This window comes from Carcharodon carcharias, chromosome 20 (assembly GCF_017639515.1).
Source record: "Carcharodon carcharias isolate sCarCar2 chromosome 20, sCarCar2.pri, whole genome shotgun sequence".
NCBI lineage: Eukaryota > Metazoa > Chordata > Chondrichthyes > Lamniformes > Lamnidae > Carcharodon > Carcharodon carcharias.
Window position 1 is genome coordinate 22211338 of NC_054486.1, and position 19896 is coordinate 22231233.

Here is a 19896-nt window from a genome sequence, read left to right on the forward strand (position 1 = left end):
CATCTCGCTGCATCGCCATCGACTTAAAGGGATTCTGCGCTGCTGTCTTCAGCCAGGAACCCATCGGAACTGGAACTTCTCCAGGAAGGAACAACCCCTCTGGATTTGGACTGTCTGGACTCTGGGAATCACGTGAACTGATATCCATTTTGGTGGTTATTTTTACAATTAAGTTATTCATAGTTGTAAAATCTATCTTTCCTAAATCCCATTACTGGATGCGTTTGTGCATGCATGCGTGCGTGTTTGTGTGAAGTTGCGATCATCACACCCCACCCGGGTTTGAATGTGTGAATAAACTAACCTTCTGATTTAATCATAAATACAGTTTGCTGCGAGTCACTTTAAAAATAGAATTCACAAACTGAGCATTTGGGGAAATATGCCACAGCCTATTTTTACACAATTAAAAACACCTCTGCTTACAGATAGACAGTGAAAAGGAGATCAATTTTGCCTCCCCCTCTTGTCTTGTATTTGTACGCTCTGTCCCTTCCTGCCACACTCTGGTTATCATTACTCACATCGCTACCCTAACCTTTCTCTATATAATTGCAAGTTGTTGTTATTGAAACTGTTCTACAGCCCAGAATTTTGCTTATCTTCCCATTCCTGATGCATGAAGTGTGGCCATGGGAGCAAATACCAAAGTGAAAATGCTGAAGTCTGTGAGGGAAACCTATGAGGACCACAAAAGGTGGCAGCATAATTAATCAACATCAAATTATATAGACATTGAGAGCACAGAAACAGGTCATTTGGCCCAAAATTGGTGTTTATGTTCCACATGAGCCTCGTCCCACCCACTCCATCTTAACCCATCAACATAACTTTCTATTTTGTTATGCTATTCACTCCTTTTGGAAGCAAGTTCCACATTTCATGAGTAGGAAAGTTTCTCCTGAATTCCTAATGGGACTTATTAGTGATGATCATATATTGATATTCACTAGTTGGAATGAGAACAAGAAACAGCAACAAATTGGAACCATATTTAACATATCTTGCCAAAAATCATGTAGTGACAACCTCGTAGAATTCTTAGAGAGACACTTTTGATCTGGAGAAAATGTGTGGAATTAGAAGAGAAGGTTGGTTTATTAGAGGTGTCTGGTAGCTATAGACTGCCTGTGGTGAAATTTTTAAAAGGAATGGAGGGGTCATAAATAATTCTGGAACAGAATGGAGCTGGAGAGGGGCTGGATATTCATAGAAGGATGAAATGATCTCCGTCAGAAAGTCTGAGACCATCAAAATTATGGAGGGTGTCAAAAGAGTCATGATGTAAAGTGGTGAAGATTGGACAAAGAGAGAGAGAGAGAGTTAAGTCAAGACAAATGGAAAGCAGTCTGATAGGACAGGAACAAAATGAAGCAATCAGAGTTCTGGATGTTCAGAATTTGTGAATCATCTTGGGGAATATAGAAATAGGAAGTGCAGGGTTGAGTAATGGGATTGAACAGAGTAGTAGGGAAGTAAAAGAGGCACATGGAAAATGATGGCTTGGTGTTCTGTAATGGGTGTTCAAGATCAGGAAAATCTTTTAAATAATTTACATTCATCCTTAGCCAGATTTTCTAGGTTGGAATAAATAACAGAAAGCCAGAAGATTATAGTCAGTAAGGGATAGAAAGATAAGCCTAGATTTTTCATCTGCAAACTGCCCGTTATGGAGGCCGTCCAATTGAAATGAGTGAAGTGAAAATTGAGCAGGTATATATCTGGTGATCGATGTTCTTTAACAGGTTACCACCCAGCAGTGAAGACAGTGATCTACTTGTGAATTGTAAGCAGCAGCAACAGGGATCTACATAGGAAATAGAAAATAGGAGCAGGAGTAAATCATATGGTCTGTTCAGCCTGTCTTGCCATTTAATAGGATCATGGCTGATCTCCAGCTTCAACTCCACTTTCCTGTCTGCTCTCCATTTCCTTTGATTCCCTGACAGACCAGAAATGTGTTTATCTCAGCCCTAAATATATTCAATGATGGAACACCCTCAACCCTCTGGGATAGAGAATGCCAAAGATTCACAACCCGTTGAGGGAAGAGATGTCTCCTCATCACAGTCCTAAATGATTGGTGCCTTATCCTGAGATTGTGCCTCCATGTCCTGGTTTTCTCATACAGGGGAAACAATCTCTCAGCATCTACTCTATCAAGCCTCTTCAGACCTCTGCATATTTCAATGAGATCACCTCTCATTCTTCTAAACTCCAGAGAATATAGACCCAATTTACTCAACTCCCGCCATAGGACAACTCTCTCCTTCCAGAGATCAATCTGCTGAACCTTTGCTGTTCTCTCTCAAATGCAAGCATATCCTTCCTTAGTTATAGAGACCAAATTGCACACAGTACTCCAATTGTGGTCTCACCAAAGCCCTGCACAATTGTAGCAAGACCTCTTTATACATTCACATCAATCTCCTTGCAACGAAGACCATATGCCATTTGCCTTCCCTTATTGCTTGCTGTATCTGCATGCTAGCTTTCTGTGTTCCTTGCACAATTACATCCATGACCCTCTGAATATCAACATTTACAATTTTCATACACTTTGAAAAATATTCTGCTTTTCTATTCTTACAGCCAATGTGAATAACCTCACACTTCCCCACATCATACTTCATCTGCCACCTTGCTGTCCACTTACTTAACCTGTCTATATCCTTTTGCAGCCTCTTTGTGTCTTCCTCGCAGCTGGCATTCCCACCTAGCTTTGTATCGTTAGCAAACTTAGATCCATTACTCTTTCTTCATCAGTATCATTAATGTAGATTGTAAGTAGCTGAGCTCAAAGCACTGATCCTTGAAGTATTCCACTAGTTACAGCTTGCCAATTGAAAATGCCTAATATATCCCTGCTTCTTTTTTCATGTCTATTAACCAATCATTTGTCCATACTAATAGAGCCTAAGGACATAGCCATGTAGAGAAAGAAATACAGCAACTTGAGGTTACACAGTGCATTTATCATTGTAAAACATCCAAAGACACTTGGGAGTATAGGAACATTGGACATAGGAACAGGAGTAGACCATTTGGCCCTTCGAGCCTATTCGCCATATGATAAGATCATGGCTGATTTGACTAAGGTCTCAACTCCACTTTCCTATTTGCCCCCACCCCAGATTAGGGGGTGGGGTTGGGCACCAAGCCACATAAAGATAAATGGGGCAAGTGACCTAAAGCTTGGTCAAAGAAGTAGGATTTACGGAGTGTCTTAAAGGGCTTAACAAGATCGATTTGATTAAAACCATTTTTGACATTCTTTGACACTGAGCCACAGAAGGAGAAATCGGGATAAGTGACGAAAAGCTTAAACAAAGAGACAGGTTCAAAGGAGCATCTTAAAAAAGGAGGGAGAAGCAAAGAGTTTTGCGATGGAATTCCAAAGCTTAGGGCTTCAGCAGCTGAAAGTACGGCCATCAATAGGGTGATTAAAATCAGAGATGTGTAATATGCCAGAATTGGAGGAGTGCAGAGATCCCAAAGGCTTGTCAGTCTGCAGAAGGTTACACAGAAAGGGAGGGACGATGCTATAGAGTGATTTGAAAACTTGCATTTATATCTTTGCAATCACATCACATCTTTCACAACCTCAGGGTATACCAAAGTGCTTTACAACCAATAAAGTACTTTTAAAGTGTAGCCACTGTTGTAACGTAGGATGCCAATTGGTCCAACAGCCAGCAATGAGATAAGCATGCTGACTGAGAGATTGATTTCAGCCAGATCACTGGGAAAAATCCCCCGCTCTTCTTTAAAATAATGCCATAAGATTGTGAAAGGGCGGACAAGACCTCAGTTTAAAACCTGATTTAAAAGACATACCCCCATAAGTAGAGTGCTCCCTCAGTACTGACAGGAGGGTCAGCCTAAATTTTTTGCATCAGTCTCTGAAGTGATAACCTTCTGACCGAGAGGTAAGAGTGCTCTTGAATGAACCTCTCCTGGCACTTGATGTAGGTGAACTGTCACGTTGTTCATTTAAGGGATGTGCTGGTTAGAAATATCATGAATATGAGGCAGAAGTAGCAAGCCCGTTGAATTAATTAATGCCAGCTGGCAAATTCCTAATTTCCGATCTGCAAAGGGATGTCAGATGGCTTTTCACATGGAAAAATTAAAGGCACTGCACTGTGTTGCAGGAAACACTAATTATGTATGCACTATGGATGGGTTCCCATGGTGCTGGCAAGGCCACATTTATTGACAATCTCTATTTACTCAGAACAGAGTGACTTGCTAGGCCATTTCTGGAGGCATTAAGAGTTGACCATACAGTGTGAGATGGGTGTCACATGAGGTCATACTAGGTAGTGATGGAGATGTGTGAACTTGCTGGGTTTTTCAGATAATCTAATATCTTTTATGGCCATTTATCTGGTGCAAGACCACAGATTACCAGATTTATTAAATCCAATTTCTGGCTTGCCCTGGTGGATGTGATAACTGGCCTCACGATTCCTGGTCCAATAGCATAACCATTACATTATCATGCCCTTAATGACTGTAATAACCTCAAAGGCATCAGGTTATAAATGAAAGAAGATATTTTACCTGTGTGGAAATGTACCAAGAGCTATGAAGAGACCAAAAGACTTCTATATTGTGTTCCCTTCACTGTTGCTGGCTCAAAGTCACTGGAACTCCCTACTTAATCATACTGTGAGTGCATCTACACCACGTGGACTGCAGTGGTTTAATGGATGGTTCTCCATCACCTTTTCAAGGGCAGTCAGGGATGGGCAATAAATGTGGTCTTGGCAACGATGCCCACACCCTGTGTCTGAATAATTTTAAAAAAGGCAAAGGAAGATTATTAGAGAATTTACAAAATGGGATTAGCATCAATCACTGCAACAGCAGAGCAGGAAAAATAAAAACAAATCTGGCCAAGAACAGGCTGGAGTGCTATAAGCATGAGTATAAACCGAGATGATCAAATGCCATTGGTTAAAGTTAGAGTAGCCCACTGTGCTGCTTTAGTTCATAACTCACCTGGTGCTTTAAAGCACTGCTTCCTCTTAACACAAGGTTCACTGCCTGATCCTACTTTCCTTGCCAGTCATCACCTATGGCTTGGCCCTGCTCTCCCTTGTGACTACAGTCTGATCCAACACTCTTTGGATCAAACAAACTGCATGGTTTTGAGTTCAGATTTGGCTCAACCATGGCCTGCATGGTCTTAATCCTTTTTTGACAACTGGCTACACCTTGAAGTTGACCTCCTTGATGCCAATGGTTTGTTTGCTCATTCAATCCCATGTTGACCAATGACCACAGTCTAGCCCCACTCTCTTCTCCCAAACCAGGCCTGGTTCTGCTTCCTTGGCTGAACAACAATGGCAGCCGGATCCTGTTCTCTCTTGCCCACTTCACTCTGGTTCCACAAATAGAATAATCCCGGCAGTTCCTCGCAAAAGACCTATGAGTGAATAATAAAAAGAATAAAGAAAGGATTTGCCCCCAGTAAACAAAAAAGTGTTTACATTTATATAGCCTTTTTCACAATGGGCAGAATTTCCTGCCTGTTGAGCGGGCGGCCCCGACCCAATCTCCGGCGGGTGGGGAGCTGATCCCCGCCAGCGAAGCGGGCCGCACCGCCATTTTATGTGGGTAGGCCAATTACGGCCTGCCCAACGTGATGAACGGCGGGAAGCGCTATGCGCTCCCTGTGCGAGCAAGGGGGGGATTCCCTAAAAGCGAGAGCGCGCTCTTTCACACATGCGCACGAAAGAACGAAAGACACTTTGAAAAATATTAAAAATAGAAAAAAAAAATTCCCTAACATGTCCCCCTCTTGTGACAAATTCACATGAGATGGGACATGTTCATAATTTACAGAATAACTTCATTAAAATGTTTAAAACCCTACATGAAACCTCATCCTGCCGTTCAATGAGGTTTCATGTTTATTCTATTGCCCGCCGGGGCTCCTGGCCTGTCCACCAGCCTTAAGGTTGGAGGAGCAGGTCCTTTAATTGTTTAAATGATCCTGTCAATGGCCTCAATTGGCCATTGACAGGTCGGCGTGCCTGCAGCTGATTTTGCTGCCCCCCCAACCTTCCTGAAAATTTAAATGGGGCGGGGTGAGGTCAGGGGTTCCGCCCGACATCATCTCGCATCATTTTACATGTCAGCGAGCGGGCCCCACCCCCTGCTCCCTGACGTCAAAATTCTGCCCAACGTCTCAAAGCACTTGCATCTAATGAAGCACTTATGAAATGTAGTCACTGTTGTAACGTAGTTAGTAGTAGCTAACTTGCAAGAACAAGCAGTTAAAAGCGTAACATGATGATGGCAGATAAACTGTTTTAGTGACGTTTCTTGAGGGGTGTGAAGGAAAACCAATGATTAAAATCAACCAAGTCTCTCATCAATGAAGGCATTAGCATCATTTTAAACTGCCCCTCACCACACTGATCTCCCTCACTAAGACCAAGATTTTACGGGACCTCCAAGCGGTAGGGGGGATGGGACGGTGGCAGATGGCCCTCATGTCCTGAGACCAATTGAGGCCCTCAAGTGATCAGTTAAGGTCTACTTAATGGCCTCCGCCTGCCACCACAAGTACTTTACTCACATCGAGAGTCCCTCCACCAGGTGGAGCGACCATCAGAGTAAAACTGGCAACCTCCTTGCAGGTTTGGGAATCTGAGTAACTCTTCCAATTGGGCACCCTGTGGCCCACAACCCACCGTCTCAACCTCCCCTCAGCCTGTCTGCCTGCCTTCACTTTGAATTTCTATGGATACAGAGGTGTTGTTGTAAATTGTATCGCTTCTCAATAGAGGAGGAATCCTACCTGGAACCTTGGTGATCTAAAGAGCTCAACTGATCTTCAGATAAACTGACTGCACCACCAGTGGTGTTCGTCTGTTGTTCTGTCATAGTGCTCTCACCTCTCTAAATCAAAATGTCATGGGTTTATGTCTTACTTTAGAGAGTTGAGAATGTGACCTAGGCTGGCACTACAGTGCAGCACTGAGGGAGTGTTGCACTGTCAGGGATGCCATCTTTTGAATAAGGTGCCAAACAAAGGCCTTGTCTGTCCTCTGAGGTGGATGCAAAGGAACCCATGGCACTATTTTGAGGAAAAGAAGGCAGTGCTTCCTGCTGCCCTGACCAATATGTATCCCTCAGCCAACATCACTTAAACTAATTATCTGGCCATTAACACACATCCATGGGAGTTGCTGTGCGTAATTTGGCTGCTGTATTTCCTACATTACAACAGTGACTACACATCAAAAAAAGTACTTTGCTGGCTGTAAAGCGCTTTGAGATGTCCTGGAATCACAAAAGGCGCTATATAAATCTAAGCCTTTCTTTCTTTTGTCTACACATTTCCTCCCGACTGACACACACAGGTTGAGCAAGATTGTCCAAATGGCCTGTTGCTAGAAATGAGTTTGACAGGCCTGCTCCTTTTTGGCTTTCCCTAATCTTACTTTCACTGGTTTAGAAATTGCTTTATAATTTTATTCCATTTCCCTTTGAGTCATGTGTTTTTAACTAGACAGAGTGAAGACCTCCAGATGTGAGAAAAGCAGAAATAGTTGGCTTTCATAAATGAATTCAATAACCAGGGGACTGCTGCGGCCAGAAGTATTTGAATTTACATCAAAAGTGTGACAGAATTGCAACCCAAAAAATGTCAACTTGTTTAATGCATTAAGTGCAATCACTGAAATGGCATTTGACCAGAAGGGGTGATTGCAAAATCTTTACATAAGAGATGTAAGGATCTGGTTATCTTTATAGAAGAATGGTTCACTCTGGTCCAACTCAAAGATTATTGGGAGAACGTCAAATGCTGGGATGCTTGAAGTAACTAAGACAAGAACAGGGAGCAAAGGTATGAGGAATTGGGAAAGCGTACCGCAATATAAGATCCTTTAGCACAGAAAGATATCTCAGGTGCTTTACTGGGGAGATAAAGGAACAGGTGCCAAGTCCTTCTGAGAGAGTTAGGAGAAAATAAAAGTTTGCATTAATATAGTGCCTTTCACGACTACCAGATGTTTCAAAGTGCTTTACAGTCACTGAAGTACCTATTGAAGTGGAATCTCTGTTGTAATCTAGGAAATGCAGCAACCAATATGCACAAAGTAAGCATCCACAAATAGCAATGTGATAATGACAAGATAACCTGTGCTCTTAATTGAGGGGTAAATATTGGCCAGGACACTGGGGATAAGTAACTCCCTTGCTCTTTTTCAAAATAGTGCCACAGATCCTTTTACATCAGGATGCAGGTGGGACCTCAGTACCTCCAACACCACAGCACTCCCTAAGTACTGCACTGGAGTGTCAGCCTTGATTTCTGTGCTTTAACCCTGGTGTGCAATTGAAGCCAGAAAGTTGTGACTCAGAGTGCTACCACAGCTGACACATTTGACAGAAGTGACTGAAAATCTGGCTGAAGAGATATATTTTGTGAACGCTTTTAAGTGTGCAGATGGGATGCAGGTGGGTAAGAAAGACTTACGCTTATATAGCATAATGTCAGGATATCTCAAAGTGCATTACGGCTAATGAGGCACTTTTGATGTGTAGTCACTGTTGCAAGGAAATGAGGCAGCCAATCTGCATATAGCAATCTCCCACAAACAACAGTGTGATAATGATCTGTTGATCCCTTTTTAGTTGTTGGTTGAGGGATAAATGTTGCTGGTAGGAATTCTCTTTTGCTTCCTCAGATAGTCCTACGTGATCTTTGATGTCCACCTGATAGGATACTAGCACATCTAACAGAGCGGCACTCCCTCAGTACTGCACAGAGTGTCAGCCTAGATTTTGTGCTCAAGTTCCTGGAGTGGGGCTTGAACCCATGGCCTTCTGGGTGTTACCATTTGAGCCATGGCTGACAACTAGGTGGAAGGGTTGGAGATAGAATAGAGCTGAGCCACCTGAAGGGTCTACCATGGAAGGAGGAACAGTGGGAGTAGATGACGTACAGGAGGACAGGTACAAGCAGACAGCTGGAGAATGAGGGACAGAAACACAAGAACACAAAAGATGGGAGCAGGATTAGACCACACTGCCCTTCAAGCCTGCTCTGCCATTCAAAAAAACCATGGCGAATATTGGATTTCAACTCCATGGGCTGAATGGGGGGAAGTTGATGGGCGAGTGCGTATGGGCACCCTTCCAATTGGCGCCCCTGATTTGGGGCATGGAGCCATTTTACGTGGGCGGGCCAATTAAGGCCCACCCAGTGGGACATCTGCACAGAAGTGCTATGCACTCCCTGTGCAGGTTGGGGGGGCTGGGGGAAATCCCAAAATCGAGAGTGCGCTCTTGCGCATGTGCACGAAAAAGCGCATTCATCTCCCTGAGGCTAAGTGTTGCCTCAGGGGAATTGGCTCTACCTTCAGAAATATTAAAAATAGAAAAAGAAAATTCCCTGACATGTCCCCTCATGTGACAATGTCACATGACTTGGGACATGTCCATAATTTTTACAAAATCTTTATTAAAATTTTTTAAAGCCAACATGAATTCTCATCCTGCCCGTGGATGAGGTTTCATGTTTTTTCTAGTTCCACCAGGGCTCCTGGCCTTCCCGCCAACCTTAAGGTTGAACGGGCAGGTGCTTTAATTACTTAATTAACCCTGTCAATGGCCTCAATTGGCCATTGACAGGTCGGCGGGTGCACAACTGATTTTGCTGTGCTCCCGCCTTCCTGAAAATTTAACTCAGGCATGTGACATCAGGAGTTCCCCCCGACATCACCGCGCATCATTCTACATGTTGGCGAGCGGGCCCCCCCCACCCCCACCCCCTGCTCGCCAACTCGTAAAATTCTGCCCCATTTTCCTGACACTCCCCATATCCCTTGATTCCCTAAAAGACCAAAACCTGTCTATCCTAGCCTTATGTATATCCAACAATGGAACATCCACAACTCTCTGTGGTAGAGAATTCCAAAGATTCACTACCCCTTGAGTGAAGAGATTTCACCTCATTTCAGTCCTAAATGATCATCCCCTCATCCTGAGACTGTTCTCCCATGTTTTAGATTCTTCAGCCAGCAGGAACAACCTCTCAGTGCCTACCCTGTCAAACCGCTTCAGAATCTTGTATATTTTAATGCCTCTCATTCTTACAAACTCCAAAGAATATAGGCCCAATTTACTCAGCCTCTCATCATAGGACAACCCTCCCATCTCAGGAACTAATCTAGTGAACCTTCCCTGTACCACCTCCAATGCGATAATGTTCCTCCTTAAATATGGAGACCAAGATTGCACACATTATTCCAGGTTCGATCTCACCAAAACCCTGTACAACTGTAGCAAGATCTCCTTATTCTGGTACTCCAATTCCCTTGCAATAAAGACCAACATGCCATTTGCCTTCTTAATTGCTTGTTGTATCTGCATGCAAGCTTTCTGTGCCTCCTTGTTCGAACATATTTAAGTCTCTCTAAGCATCAACGTTGATAAGTTTCAAACGCTAGGGAATTTTTGAAAATCATAGCCAATGCATCTACTATCTCTGCACCTCTTTCTTTTAGAACCCTAGATGTGCAAATTTTCGAATTTTAGTCCCTTACGTTCCTCTAACATTTTTTCTCTGCTGATATTAATCACCTTAATTTCCTCACACTTTTTAGCCCCTAGGTTACCCTATACTTCTGGTATTCAACTTATCTTCAGTAGTGAAGACAGACACAAAACATTTGTTCAATGTCCCTGCCATTTCTTTATTCCCTATGATAATTTCTCCTGTCTCTGCTCCTAAGTGACAAATGTTTATTTTAGCTACTCTCTTCCTTTTAATATACTTGTAAAAGCTCCCACAATCTGTTTTTAAATACTTGGCTAGTTTACACTCATATTCTACTTTTTCACTTTTTACCAACTTTTTGGTGACCCTTTGCTGGTTTCTAAAACACTCTTCAGACATGCTGCTATTCATTACAACATTCTAAGTCTTTTCTTTTTATCTAATGCTATCCTTAACTTTTTGAGTAAGCCAGAGATCGTTCTTTCTTCTGAGTTTTTTTGTTTTTCAGTGGAAGGTATTTTGTTAAACATTTTAAATTGTTCCTTTAAATGTTTCCCAACTTTTATTTACAGCCATATCTTTTTGTTTATTTACCCAATTTACCTCAGCCAGTTTTTCCTTCATGCCTATGTAATTAGCTTTGTTTAAGTTTAAGACTCTTGTTTGTGACTGGAGTATGTCACTTTCAACGTTAATGTGGAATTCAATGGTTTTATGATCACTATTTCCTCGTGGTTCTTTTACCATGACATTACTAGTGAACCCTGCCTCAATACATAATACTAGATCTAAAATAGCTTTTTCCCCAGTTGGTTCCACAACATATTGTTCCAGGAAACTGTCATGAAAACATTCTACAAACTCATCTTCTAGTTCATCTTTATCAATTCGATTGGCCCAGCCTATATGAAGATTAAAGTCCCCAGGATAATTACATTGCCTTTGCTACACAGTCCAATAACTTATCTTTTAATGGCCTGTCAGCAGTATAACAGTTAGGGGACCTATTCCCACCTACTTTATCTGACTCTTTCTGTTCTTAATTTCCACCCATACCGATTCTACTTCGTGAGCTCCTGAGCCAAAATCCATCCTCACTAATGTCCTTATAACATCCTTTACCATCAGGGCTACCACCACCACCCCACCCCCCCCACACCACCAAACCCCCCACCCCACCCCACCCCCACCCCCCCAACCAACCCCCCACCCCTGCTGCTTTGCCATTCTGCCTTTTGAAATATTGTGCACACTGAAATATTTATTTCCCAACCTTGATCACCATGTAACCAGGTTTCTGTAACAGTAATTAGATCTAAAACACTTATCTCCATTTGTGTCATTAGCTCATCTATCCAATGGCAGACACTTTGCTCAATCAGATAGCTCGAAAGCAGGTGAGAGAAGATTGCAGAGACAGGGTGAGGTGACGCTTAGGGTGAGTATTTTAAATTTGGTGCCTTGAATGTCAGGGAACCAATGCAGGCCAGCAAGGATGGAGGTGTGGGTTGGGCAGGTGTTACCCTGGGGAGCAAGGTGCTAATACTTCTGCTCAACTTGAAGTTTATGGGGCTGGCGATCAGGAGGTGGACAAATAGAGCGTTTGAAAAATGAAGGCAAAGTTGGGGAGGAACATTTTGGTAACGGTAGCTGTTAAGTAGAGGCAGAGACAGGGGTCAGAATTTTGCCGTCAGTGAGCAGGGGGCAGGGCCCACTCGCCGGTACGTAAAATGACGCGAGATGATGTTGGGCGGAACCCCCGACATCACCCCGCCCCATTTAAATTTTCAGGATGGCAGGGCGCAGCAAAATCAGCTGTGCACCCGCCGACCTGTCAATGGCCATTTGAGGCCATTGACAGGATCAATGGACTCGAACGCAAGTTCTGTCGAAGGGTCATGAGGACTCGAAACGTCAACTCTTTTCTTCTCCGCCGATGCTGCCAGACCTGCTGAGTTTTTCCAGGTAATTCTGTTTTTGTTTTGGATTTCCAGCATCCGCAGTTTTTTTGTTTTTATACAATTAAAGGACCTGCCCGTCCAACCTTAAGCAAATAGATAGAACATGAAACCTCATCCACCAGCGGGATGTTTCACGCAGGGTTTTAAAATGTTTAATAAACTTATTGTGTAAATTATGAACATGTCACATCTCATGTGACATTGTCATTGACATTGTCATTGTCACATGAAGGGAACATGTTAGGAAATTTTTTTTTTCTATTTTTAATATTTTTCCAAGTGTCAGCGATCTCCCTGGGGCAGCACTTAGCCTCAGGGAGATGTGCGCATGTGCGAAAGAGCGCGCTCTCGCTTTTGGGGAATCACCCGGCCTGCACAGGGAGTGCATAGCGCTTCCCGCCGGGCGTCACGCTGGGCGGGCCTTAATTGGCCCGCCCACGTAAAATGGCAGCAGGGCCCGCTTCTCCGGCAGGGAGCGTCTCCCCGCCCGCTGGAGATTGGGTCAGGCCCGCCCGCCTGGCAGGCAGGAAGTTCTGTCCAGGATGTTTGTGGGACCTTGCTGTGCTCAACTCGGCCACTGCTACTTTATAATAGCGAGTACTCTATATTAACTCTGAAACACGCTGGGATGTCCTGAGATTATAAAATATATTCATGATGAGCTTAAGTGGTGCAGTGTCACTGTTAATCATTTGACCACTTCCCCCCCCAACCTGTCCCCACTCTCCCCAAAACATACACACTCGCCCCTTTCTCTCTCTCTCTCTCTCTCTCTCACACACTGACACACACTCACCCCTCTGTCTCACACACACTCACCCCTCTCTCATACACACACACACTTGCCCCTTTCTCGCTCTCTCTCTTTCTCTCTCTCACACACACACTCACACCGCTCTCTCTCTCACACACACACACACACAGTCACCCCTCTCTCTCACACACACTCACCCCTCTCTCTCACACACACACACTTGCAGCTTTCTCTCTCTCTTTCTCTCTCTCATAGACACACACTCACCCCTCTCTCTATCACACACACACTCACACACACTCATCCCTCTCTCTCTCACACACACTCACCCCTCTCCCTCTCACACAAACACACACACTTGCCCCTTTCTCTCTCTCTCTCTTTCTCTCTTACACACACACACTAACCCCGCTCTCTCTCTCACACACAAACTCACCTCTCTCTCTCACACACATTCACCTCTCTCTCTCTCACACACACACACTCACCCTGCTCTCTCTCACACACACAAACTCACACCTCTCTCTCACACACACTCACCTCTCTCTCTCTCTCTCACACACACATTCACCCCGCTCTCTCTCACACACACACACTCACACCTCTCTCTTTCGCACACACACACACATACACTCACCCCTCTCTCTCTCACATACACACTCACCCCTCTCTCCCTCTCACACACACACTCACACCTCTCTTTCACACACACACACACACTCACCCCTCTCTCTCTCACACACACACTCACCCCTCTCTCCCTCTCACACACACATTCACACCTCTCTCTTTCACACACACACACACACACACCCACCCCTCTCTCTCTCACACACACACTCGCCCCTCTCTCTCTCTCACACACACACTCATCCCTCTCTCTTTCACACACACACACACACTCACCTCTCTCTCTCTCACACACACATACTCATCCCTCTCTCTCTCACACACACACATTCACCCCGCTCTCTCACACACACACACACTCACCCCTCTCTCTCTCACACACACACTCACCCCTGTCTCCCTCTCACACACACACTCACCCCTGTCTCTTTCACACACACACACACACACACACACACTCACCCCTCTCTCTCACACACACACACTCACCCCGCTCTCTCTCACACACACACTCACCCCTCTCTCTCACACACACACACACTCACCCCTCTCTCTTTCACACACACATACACACACACTCACCCCTCTCTCTCACACACACACACATTCACCCCACTCTCTCACACACACACACACTCATCCCTCTCTCTTTCACACACACACACACACACTCATCTCTCTCTCTGTCACACACACATACTCATCCCTCTCTCTCTCTCACACACTCACCCCTCTCTCACACACACTCACCCCTCTCTTTCACACACACACATTCACCCCTCTCTCTCACACACGCACACCCTCATCCCTCTCTCTCACACACACATTCACCCCTCTCACACACACACACTCACCCCTCTCTCACACACACACACACTCACCGCTCTCTCTTTCACACACACACACACACTCACCCTTCTCTCATACACACACACTCACTCCTCTCTCTCACACACTCACCCCTCTCTCTCACACACACATGCCCCTTTCTCTCTCTCTCTCTTTCTCTCTCTCACACACACACACTCACCGCTCTCTCGCTCATGCACACAATCACACACACTCACCCCCTCTCTCACATACACTCTCCTCTCTCTCTCTCACACACTCAGCCCTCTCTCTTTCACACAAACACACACACTTGCCCCCTTTCTCTCTCTCTCCTTCTCTCTCACACACACACACTCACCCCGCTCTCTCTCTCACACACACAAACTCACCCCACTCTCTCAGTCACACAGGCACTCACCCCTCTCTCTCTCTTACACACATTCATCCCTCTCTCTCTCTCACACACACACTCACCCCTCTCTCTCACACACACACTCACCCCTTTCTCTCTCACATACACACTCACCCCTTTCTCTCTCACACACACACTCACCCCTCTCTCTCTCTCACACACACACACACACACTCACCCTCTCTCTCTTTCTCACACACACACTCACCCCTCTCTCTTTCTCACACACACATTCACCCCTCTCTCTTTCACACACACACACACTCACCCCTCTCTCTCACACACACACTCACCCCTCTCTCTCTCTCACACACACACTCACCCCTCTCTCTCTCACACACACACACTCACCCCTCTCTCTTTCTCACACACACACTCACCCCTCTCTCTTTCACACACACATACACACACACTCACTCCTCTCTCTCACACACACACATTCACCCTTCTCTCTCACACACACACACACTCATCCCTCTCTCTCTCACACACTCTCAACCCTCTCTCACACACAGACTCACCCCTCTCTCATACACTCTCACGCCTCTCTCTCTCTCACACACACACACTCACCCCTCTCTCTTTCACACACACACACTCTATCCCTCTCTCTCTCACACACACTCACCCCTCTCTCACACACACTCAACCCTCTCTCTTTCACACACACAAACTCACCCCTTTCTCTTTCACACACACACTCACCCCTCTCTCTCTCACACACACACACAAACACACTCACCCCTCTCTCACACACACACACTCACCCCTCTCTCTCTCTCACACACACACCCACCCCTCTCTCACACACACACTCTCCCCTCTCTCTTTCACACACACACACACTCACCCCTCTCTCACACACACACTCTCCCCTCTCTCTTTCACACACACACACACTTATCCCTCTCTCTCACACACACTCACCCCTCTCTCACACACACACCCCTCTTTCACACACACACACACACACACACTCACCCCTCTCTCTTTCACATGCACACACACTCACCCCTCTCTCACACACACACACTCACCCCTCTCTCACACACACACACTCACCCCTCTCTCACACACACACACTCACCCCTCTCTCTCACACACACACTCACCCCTCTCTCTCACACACACACTCACCCCTCTCTCTTTCACACACACACTCACCCCTCTCTCTCTCACACACACACTCACCACACTCTCTCTCTCTCACACACAAACTCACCCCTCTCTCTTTCACACACACACACACACCCCTCTCTCTTTCACACACACACACACTCACCCCCTCTCTTTCACACACACACACATCACTCACCCCTCTGTCTCTCACACACACACTCACCACACTCTCTCTCTCTCACACACAAACTCACCCCTCTCCCTTTCACACACACACACATTCACCCCGCTCTCACACACACACACACTCACCCCGCTCTCTCTCACACACAAACTCACCCCTCTCTCTCTCACACACACACACTCACCCCTCTCTCTTTCTCACGCACACACACATTCACCCCTCTCTCTCTCATACACACACTCACCCCCTCTCTCTCTCACACACACACACTCACCCTCTCTCTCACGCACACACACATTCACCCCTCTCTCTCTCATACACACACTCACCCCCTCTCTCTCACACACACACACACTCACCCTCTCTCTCACACACACACACACTCACCCCTCTCTCTCTCACACACACACACACTCACCCCTCTCTCTTTCACACACACACACACTCACCCCGCTCTCTCTCACACACACACAAACTCACCCCTCTCTCTCTCACACACACACACACACTCACCCCTCTCTCTCTCACACACACACACTCACCCTCTCTCTCACGCACACACACATTCACCCCTCTCTCTCTCATACACACACTCACCCCCTCTCTCTCACACACACACACTCACCCTCTCTCTCACACACACACACACTCACCCCTCTCTCTCTCACACACACACACACTCACCCCTCTCTCTTTCACACACACACACACTCACCCCGCTCTCTCTCACACACACACAAACTCACCCCTCTCTCTCTCACACACACACACACACTCACCCCTCTCTCTTTCACACACACACACACTCACCCCGCTCTCTCTCACACACACACAAACTCACCCCTCTCTCTCTTACACACTCATACACACTCACCCCTCTCTCTCTCACACAAACACACACCCCCCTCTCTCTTTCACACACACACACTCTCACCCCACTCTCTTTCACATACACACACACTCACCCCACTCTCTTTCACACACACACACACTCACCCCGCTCTCTCTCACACACACACAAACTCACCACTCTCTCTCTCACACACACACACACACACTCGCCCCTCTCTCTCACACACACTCACCCCTCTCACACACACACTCACTCCTCTCTCTCTTTCACACACACACACTCACCCTCTCTCTCACACACACACACACACTCACCCCTCTCTTACACACACACACTCACCCCTCTCTCTTTCACACACACACACACACACACTCACCCCGCTCTCTATCTCACACACACAAACTCACCCCTCCCTCTCACACACACACACTCACCCCTCACCCTTTCACACACACACACACATTCACCCCTCTCTATCTCACACACACAATCATCCCCCTCTCTCTCACACACACACACTCACCCCTCTCTCTTTCACACACACAAACTCACCCCTCTCTCACACACACACTCACTCCTCTCTCTTTCACACACACACACACACTCACCCCTCTCTCACACACACACTCTCCCCTCTCTCTTTCACACACACACACACTTATCCCTCTCTCTTTCACACACACTCACCCCTCTCTCACACACACACCCCTCTTTCACACACACACACACACACACTCACCCCTCTCTCTTTCACACACACACACTCACACCTCTCTCTTTCACACGCACACACACTCAGCCCTCTCTCACACACACACACTCACCCCTCTCTCACACACACACACTCACCCCTCTCTCTTTCACACACACACTCACCCCTCTCTCTCTCACACACACACTCACCCCTCTCTCCCTCTCACACACACACTCACACCTCTCTCTTTCACACACACACACACACACACCCACCCCTCTCTCTCTCACACACACACTCGCCCCTCTCTCTCTCTCACACACACACTCACACCTCTCTCTCACACACACACACTCACCCCGCTCTCTTTCACACACACATACACATACACTCACCCCTCTCTCTCTCTCACACACACACATTCACCCCTCTCTCTCACACACACACACACTCATCCCTCTCTCTTTCACACACACACACACACTCACCTCTCTCTCTCACACACACATACTCATCCCTCTCTCTCTCACACACACACATTCACCCCTCTCTCTCACACACACACACACTCACCCCTCTCTCTCTCACACACACACTCACCCCTGTCTCCCTCTCACACACACACTCACCCCTCTCTCTCACACACACACACTCACCCCTCTCTCTTTCACACACACATTCACCCCTCTCTCTCACACACGCACACCCTCATCCCTCTCTCTCACACACACATTCACCCCTCTCTCACACACACACTCACCCCTCTCTCACACACACACACACTCACCGCTCTCTCTTTCACACACACACACACACTCACCCTTCTCTCACACACACACACTCACTCCTCTCTCTCACACACTCACCCCTCTCTCTCACACACACATGCCCCTTTCTCTCTCTCTCTCTTTCTCTCTCTCACACACACACACTCACCGCTCTCTCGCTCATGCACACACTCACACACACTCACCCCCTCTCTCACATACACTCTCCTCTCTCTCTCACACACTCAGCCCTCTCTCTTTCACACAAACACACACACTTGCCCCCTTTCTCTCTCTCTCCTTCTCTCTCACACACACACACTCACCCCGCTCTCTCTCTCACACACACAAACTCACCCCTCTCTCTCAGTCACACAGGCACTCACCCCTCTCTCTCTCTTACACACATTCATCCCTCTCTCTCTCACACACACACACTCACCCCTCTCTCTCACACACACACTCACCCCTTTCTCTCTCACATACACACTCACCCCTTTCTCTCTTACACACACACTCACCCCTCTCTCTCTCTCACACACACACACACACTCACCCTCTCTCTCTTTCTCACACACACACTCACCCCTCTCTCTTTCTCACACACACATTCACCCCTCTCTCTTTCACACACACACACACTCACCCCTCTCTCTCACACACACACTCACCCCTCTCTCTCTCACACACACACACTCACCCCTCTCTCTCTCTCACACACACACACTCACCCCTCTCTCTTTCTCACACACACACTCACCCCTCTCTCTTTCACACACACATACACACACACTCACTCCTCTCTCTCACACACACACATTCACCCTTCTCTCTCACACACACACACTCATCCCTCTCTCTCTCACACACTCTCAACCCTCTCTCACACACAGACTCACCCCTCTCTCATACACTCTCACCCCTCTCTCTCTCTCACACACACACACTCACCCCTCTCTCTTTCACACACACACACTCTATCCCTCTCTCTCTCACACACACTCACCCCTCTCTCACACACACTCAACCCTCTCTCTTTCACACACACAAACTCACCCCTTTCTCTTTCACACACACACTCACCCCTCTCTCTTTCACACACACACACGCACACACTCACCCCTCTCTCACACACACACACTCACCCCTCTCTCTTTCACACACAC